Source organism: Ailuropoda melanoleuca, chromosome 1 (genome assembly GCF_002007445.2).
Source record: "Ailuropoda melanoleuca isolate Jingjing chromosome 1, ASM200744v2, whole genome shotgun sequence".
Taxonomy (NCBI): Eukaryota; Metazoa; Chordata; class Mammalia; order Carnivora; family Ursidae; genus Ailuropoda; species Ailuropoda melanoleuca.
This window is the reverse complement of record NC_048218.1, coordinates 71,455,449-71,461,448: the sequence shown is the minus strand read 5'-3', so window position 1 is coordinate 71,461,448 and position 6,000 is coordinate 71,455,449. Positions and strand designations below refer to the sequence as shown.

The window sequence follows — 6,000 nt, the reverse complement described above, 5'->3', positions numbered from 1 at the left end:
CCTTTTTCTGGGCAGGCTCCAGAGGCCAGGCTGTCGCATGGCCTGACACGTGGGCTCAGTGCCCAGCCTGTGGGCCACTTTGGGCTCAAGTTACTGGTGCGAGCTGATTCCGGAGCCCTGCCGGCCCTATGGCTCTGATGGGGTTTCGCCGTCCTGCCTGCCCTCCTTGGCTGGGTGCCTGGCAGAGCGGCACGGTGTGGCCCCAGGCTATCTGCTTTCACCAAGAAGAGGCCCTCTTCTCTGAATGGAAGAGAATCTGGAGGTGAGGAAGTGAGGACTGCGGCTCCCCAGTCTATGGAGCCTGAGAACCCAACCCACGCCAAAGCCATCTGCTTTCCGCCAACTTTCCCAAGGAAGAGAGACAAGATAAAGGGCAGACAGAATTAACACCGAACAACTTGTTAATGATTTTATTGCAGGTTAAATAAAATGTCTCAAATAAAACTACAGGAGACCTTCTTTACCCTTACTGGGCTGTAAATATGTATTAACTCAATTACTCTCAGCAATTAAGGCCTAGTTTGGGAACAGTGACCTGAGACAAAAAGGACATTATCATCCTGGGAAATGAATCCAGAATAAAAGGAATTTCTTCCACCTTAGCTAATGAGCAGCTGTATAGGGATGGAAATGAAGGCCTTTGCCTGGGAATTGCTTTTGACAGTTCATACAGCTAGGGGAGAAAAGGTTCGCCTCAATGTAAAGCTCTTGGAAGCACATTAGGGACATTGTTACAATGCAAATGAGGAAGACCGTTGTGTTTGGGTGGTTTATGGGTTTAGTAAAAGGAGTAACATTTCAATTAGTGGGGAAGGAATGAGAACCGGCCTCAAAGAGGCTTAATTGGCAACTTGGCTTTCCCAGGGGACTTTAAAGTAGCATCCGAGATGGAAGGTTTGCAGAGGTGGGTGGAGGACAGTGCAAGGAGAAGCCCCTGGGCTGTGGGGGTCAGAGGGCAGATGGGGTGCTCACGAGGTAAAACCCACCACTACCCAAAGCCCAGCCCCAACCGAGTGTGGCTTTAGCCTTCAAGGCTTCTGACGACGACGACAGGACCTTTCCCTCTCTCAAGCAGGCTGTCTCCAAGAAACCACCTCGCTGTTAAGGACTGCAGCCCTAACCTCACCAGTGTGGAATTTCTTTCTCCTTCTCAAGAGTCCCTTTTGCTAGGTCGCTAGGATCAGCCCAGAAAACTGGGGAATTCAACTCCTAATTGCTGTGAGTTATGGGGGGGGGTGTGCAATATTGCATACAAATGTGGAGTGTGTGTGTGTGTGTGTGTGTGTGTGTGTGTGTTCAAGAACTAAAGGGTCTGAACATTCATATAGAACCTCCCCTTAAGGCAAGGGATTAAACAGGTGATTTTTCAGGGTAGACCCTCTCCGATTTTGCAAGTTGCCGAAGGCCTCCGAGCTGCACTCTCAGGATGCTGTCTCTCTTTGCTGTTACAGGGGCATGACGACTTCCGCAGAGTAGATGACATTCAGGAATTCTCCAATCTTCATACTTCCTGACCAATTTGAGGTTTCATTTCTCAATCTAGTCATTCACAGGACCCGGTAAATTTTTTTTAACATGGAAAAACCCTCCAAAGGAAATAGTAAGATAACATGCCAAGATAATTGTTTGTAATGAAGTCTGGTCGAAAATTCAACTAACCCTATGTTTTAGTTGAAAGATAGCAATCTGACCAGGGGTTTGGAGAGCCATCCAAACCAAGCCTCCTAAGTGGTGTGCTGGTCTTTCTGAGCTTGGGGGAAAGAAAAAACAGAATGAAGAACTTCCAAGGGACCCCACGATTCCCATGGTTCTCTTGATGTTGACTTTGGAGAGGGCAAGTCCGACTCCCTGCCATGTGCGCATCTGTGGATGCGGACTGGGTTTTGCACGAGTCTTACCAATGTGCCCTGAACTGGAAGGCTCAGTAACCTTCCATTTGAAGCAATCAGTCCCAACACACAGGACCCTGGGCCAGGCTTTCTCCCTCTGTCCTCCCCTCTCCCGTGGGTGGCTTCTCCTGGAACACTGGCTCATATCTCTGGAGCCTGTGGTTTGGGAATTGCTATTAGCCAACTACAACAGAGCCTGGAGAGTTTACTTCGGGTCTAAAATGGAAACCGGACCCACCCTCTGAGTAATGCTCATCCCCTCGGTAGGTTCCGGCTGACAGTCTGCTACTTTACAACGGGGACAGAAGGAAAATGGCGTGTGTATGCACCTGCCACATTCCTGCATGGTGGGCAAGCTGGGCCCCCTAGCAGCCTCCCACGTGCCACCCCCGTGCCACTGTGGGAGCACTCAGCACAACTCCTGAGTCCTGTCGTTGAGCAGACAGGAAGCCAGTTATTCATGTTATGAGGCTCTTCAGGCCCTAGAAGGTATTATTGACCACACATCTGGGGACAGCGCAGAATCCATTTTAAATGCTATCATACATACTAATACACAATCATAATAGTACCCTGACCGACAGATGCATGACACCCATGCCCGACTGAGGCCCAGATCGGTGAAGAGGCTTACCCAGCTACCGTCAGGGAGTGACGGGCACAGCGGAACACCCAGCCCAGGTGGTGCGACCAAGGCTGGTCCTCCCTTGCAATAATGCTGAGTTTCAGCTTCCACTTCCCAGGGGATTTCTGCCTCAGCCCGTGTGGAAATGAGTTTGTAAAACCTTGCATAGGAAGAGAGCAAAAGGAAGCCCGTCAACATTTGCCCCAAATCTTGCTAGAATGGATAATCAGGACATCATTACGTACTCTCACATTGCTGATGGAGTATTTTGCCCGCTCCCTCCTTACTTCTTCAAACTCCTTTATTATCATCAAAGCTGCTTCAGCGGTGCTTTGGTTCATGTCCAGGAGGAAATTCAAATCCTAGACCATTAATTTCAAAGTGCACTTTTCAGGGGCCAAAATATTCCCCTCCCCAACGTCATGCAACCTAGAAGAGCAAAATGGTAGAGTCTATAACCTTGTTTTTGTGATGAGAAAATTGGTCTCCTTGAGGTGAAATAATTTGCCCAAAGCCATACTCCTCAAAAGTGGCTCATGCAGACCTAGAATCTGGGCCCTCCAACAGCGGGCAGTGTCCCAGCCTCCAGCTGGAAACAACCCGGCTCTCGGCACATGCCTCATTATTGACTCGTCCCCTTTGGGGGACAGTTGTCCTTTGGGAAATCAGCATTCCTTTGAAACACGAGAGTTCAGATAGATGACCTCAGGTAAGAAGATTCTGAGTCCACACCCCATCCCGAGTCCAGGGCACCGTCAGGGCCTCTCAGAGCCAGGGCGAGAGCAGGCACCAGCCACTGTTCTAGAATGGATGAGCGGAACTTTCAGCCTCCTGTTTTCAAGGAACAAGATGTGAGAAAACACATCAGCCAATCTGGGGTTATGGAGAGGAGATGAAATCTCTTCATCAAGTTTTCTGCTTGGGAGTTTCTTCTAGAACAGACGAGAGAAGGGAATCGCTAAAGGTGGAAGAGATGAGCTAATACGGGTGTTCGTGTCGCAGACTAGCGTCTCGCCAGTAAAGTAGATAACGGAAACTATCTCAGAGAAGAGACAAGCAGCATATAAACCCCCAAAAGAATTAGGAAGAATTATTTCCTTACAAATGTCTCCAAAAACAAAAATACAAGAGACACGAAATGTGTGTTGCTGATATCTGACGTAGGAGGCATTCGTAGCAGGAAATCTCCCTCAAAATCTCCTGATATTAAAAAGATTTTTTAAAAGAGAGAAATCAGTTCTTCTTGCACAATTCTACCTTGCTCCTACCAAGCTCAAATAGACTTCTCTGTAGAAAACTAGAGGAAAACCTTCGATTTGACTGGAAACATGCACGTGTGCGTGCACACATCTGCACCGTGTAAAACCCTGTATCTGAGTTCAAGCTCTCACCCATCTCTCCTTTGGAAAATGTCAGTGGCCTCAAAACTGGCTTCTCTGTCCTTGGTCTTGAGCCACCTCCTCACTGCTGTCTACAGTGCAGACCTGACCAATCCTCCCCCTTTGACTGGAGACAGCCCAGGGCTCTCCATCGCCCACAAGACAGAGTCCCCCACATAGACACGGAGTCCTCGCCTCCCTCTGCAATCTCAGTGCTCATCGTTTCCTGCCCCACAGTGTTTGCTCCAACAGCACGGGGTTCTTCATATTTTCCTGCCCACAACACACGGTTTCTCTCCTTCACGACTTTGCTCACACTGGACCCTCCGCCAGGAACCCAACCTGTAACACTTCCTACCCTAACACACCCCACCTTCTCTGCACCCAGCATTTAGAATGTCTATGTCTACTACTGTTCTTTTTTTTTTTTTTAACTTTCTATTGAGGAATAATCTACATCAAAAACTGCCCAAATCTCAAGTGTGTTGAATGCTCACCGACATTAAACAGCACCCGGCAAACAAAGAGCCATTCTGTTTTGGAGGTCAGAGGCTGCGTTTTGTTCATCTCTGGAAACTCGGCACCAAGAGCAAGGCTGGCATGAAGCGTGGACCCCACAAGCGGCTGCTGAATGAATCGACGACTAGTTATCTCCCAGTCTCTTTCTCTCTGCTTGACTCATTCACCTTTCCTACCCATTTCCACTGTACCTGAGTTGCCCAAAGGGTAATTCAGGATTTCCTGTCCACGCTTTCAGAGCCTGAGTTCTGAGTCTGAGTGAAGACGTGCTATGGCTGGGAGCAGCAGGACGGGGAGAGGCCCGCCCACTGCATGGCAGCCGTGGGTTTGCGACTTGCTGAGATCCAGGGCCCAGCCACCAGCGATGACAAAAGTCTTTTCTCTCCTTGGACCCCAGGATTCGCAGCTGCCAAAGCAAGTCAAAGTACTCACGTTGGTGAAGAACAAAACCAGTGTGGGTGACACTGGAGAGTCACGCATTTCTGCCTCTTGGCATTAGATTGGAGAAGAGGGAGCAAGTGGCTTTCATTTCCTCCACCCTCAGCTTCCGGTGCTAGATATCAGTGTCACCTTAACTCAACGACGGGCACCATACCTGAGGAGGGAAGAGTCTATTCTCCCTACACCCGTGTAAGCAACGGTAGGATGTGTCACATGCAGTGGGTGCTCCCGAAATATTAATGTCCCCGTCTCCGCACTTGTCGGTAAAGTCCACAACAGGAAATCATAAAACTACCATTTATTTGGCACTTACTATGCGCCAGGCACTAAGCTAAGTAACCACTCACATATATTATTGTGCTTCCTTTTCAAAGATACTCTCCTAAGTAGATGATATTATCCTCCTTTGACAGATGAGAAAACTGAGCAGATGTAGCTGGAATTTGAGCCCGTATCTTGGATTCCAAAGCCAGTGATGAGAAGCACTATCCCACAGCACCAGGGCTCCACTCTGCCTGCCCCGTGTCCCTGCTACTGATGAGATCAAGGGCGCTCGGTGAGAGCCCTGGCCTAGAGGACTCTCTAAACGAAACCATGAACCTGGGAACTCAGACCCACCGATCCGCCTCTAGTTGGGTCTCATGAGGGGGTGAAAGCAGGTCCACTCGATGGCTGGCTCCACAGTCCTAGTCTCCCTGCTGGGAACGGGTTCACTGTTACCCAGGGCTGCAGCCTGAATTCTTATGGCAGATTTTTTCCTGAGGAGTCAGAGCTCCTCTTTTGTGTCCATTTGAGACCTTATTTTGAAAGAAATGTTTGGGGGAGGTTCACAGTACTCCATGCCCTGCCTCCCATGGCAGCCAAGGGAGACAGGACCTTCCAAAATGGCAGAGAACCGCTCCCTAAAGGAGCATTCTGGAGATCAGCTGGGATTTCCTCAGCAAAAAGCACAACCTCAGAGAAAGTATCCTTCTACCTGGACTGAAGGAGTGCCCCTTGCAGAGGGGCATGTCGTCCTGGGACTAATGCAACACCCCTAGACAGCCCCCGGAAGGGACATTCTTCCAACCCTCTTCAGACCAATGACCAAGCCAGGGAGCCCGGCGAACGCACAGCAGCATCCGGGCCCAGGCCATGGCCTGAGGAC

At 49.6% G+C, this 6,000-nt stretch overlaps 1 long non-coding RNA gene across 1 annotated transcript in view; it reads right to left on the bottom strand.

Moving 5' to 3' along the window:
- Window positions 1-396: 396 nt before the first annotated feature.
- LOC105239529 overlaps window positions 397-6,000 on the bottom strand; it is a 159,750-nt gene continuing 154,146 nt past the window's right edge. Inside the window, exon 9 of the long non-coding RNA XR_004625676.1 lies at window positions 397-3,345. This is a non-coding gene — a long non-coding RNA (uncharacterized LOC105239529). The remainder of the gene's footprint in view (window positions 3,346-6,000) is intronic.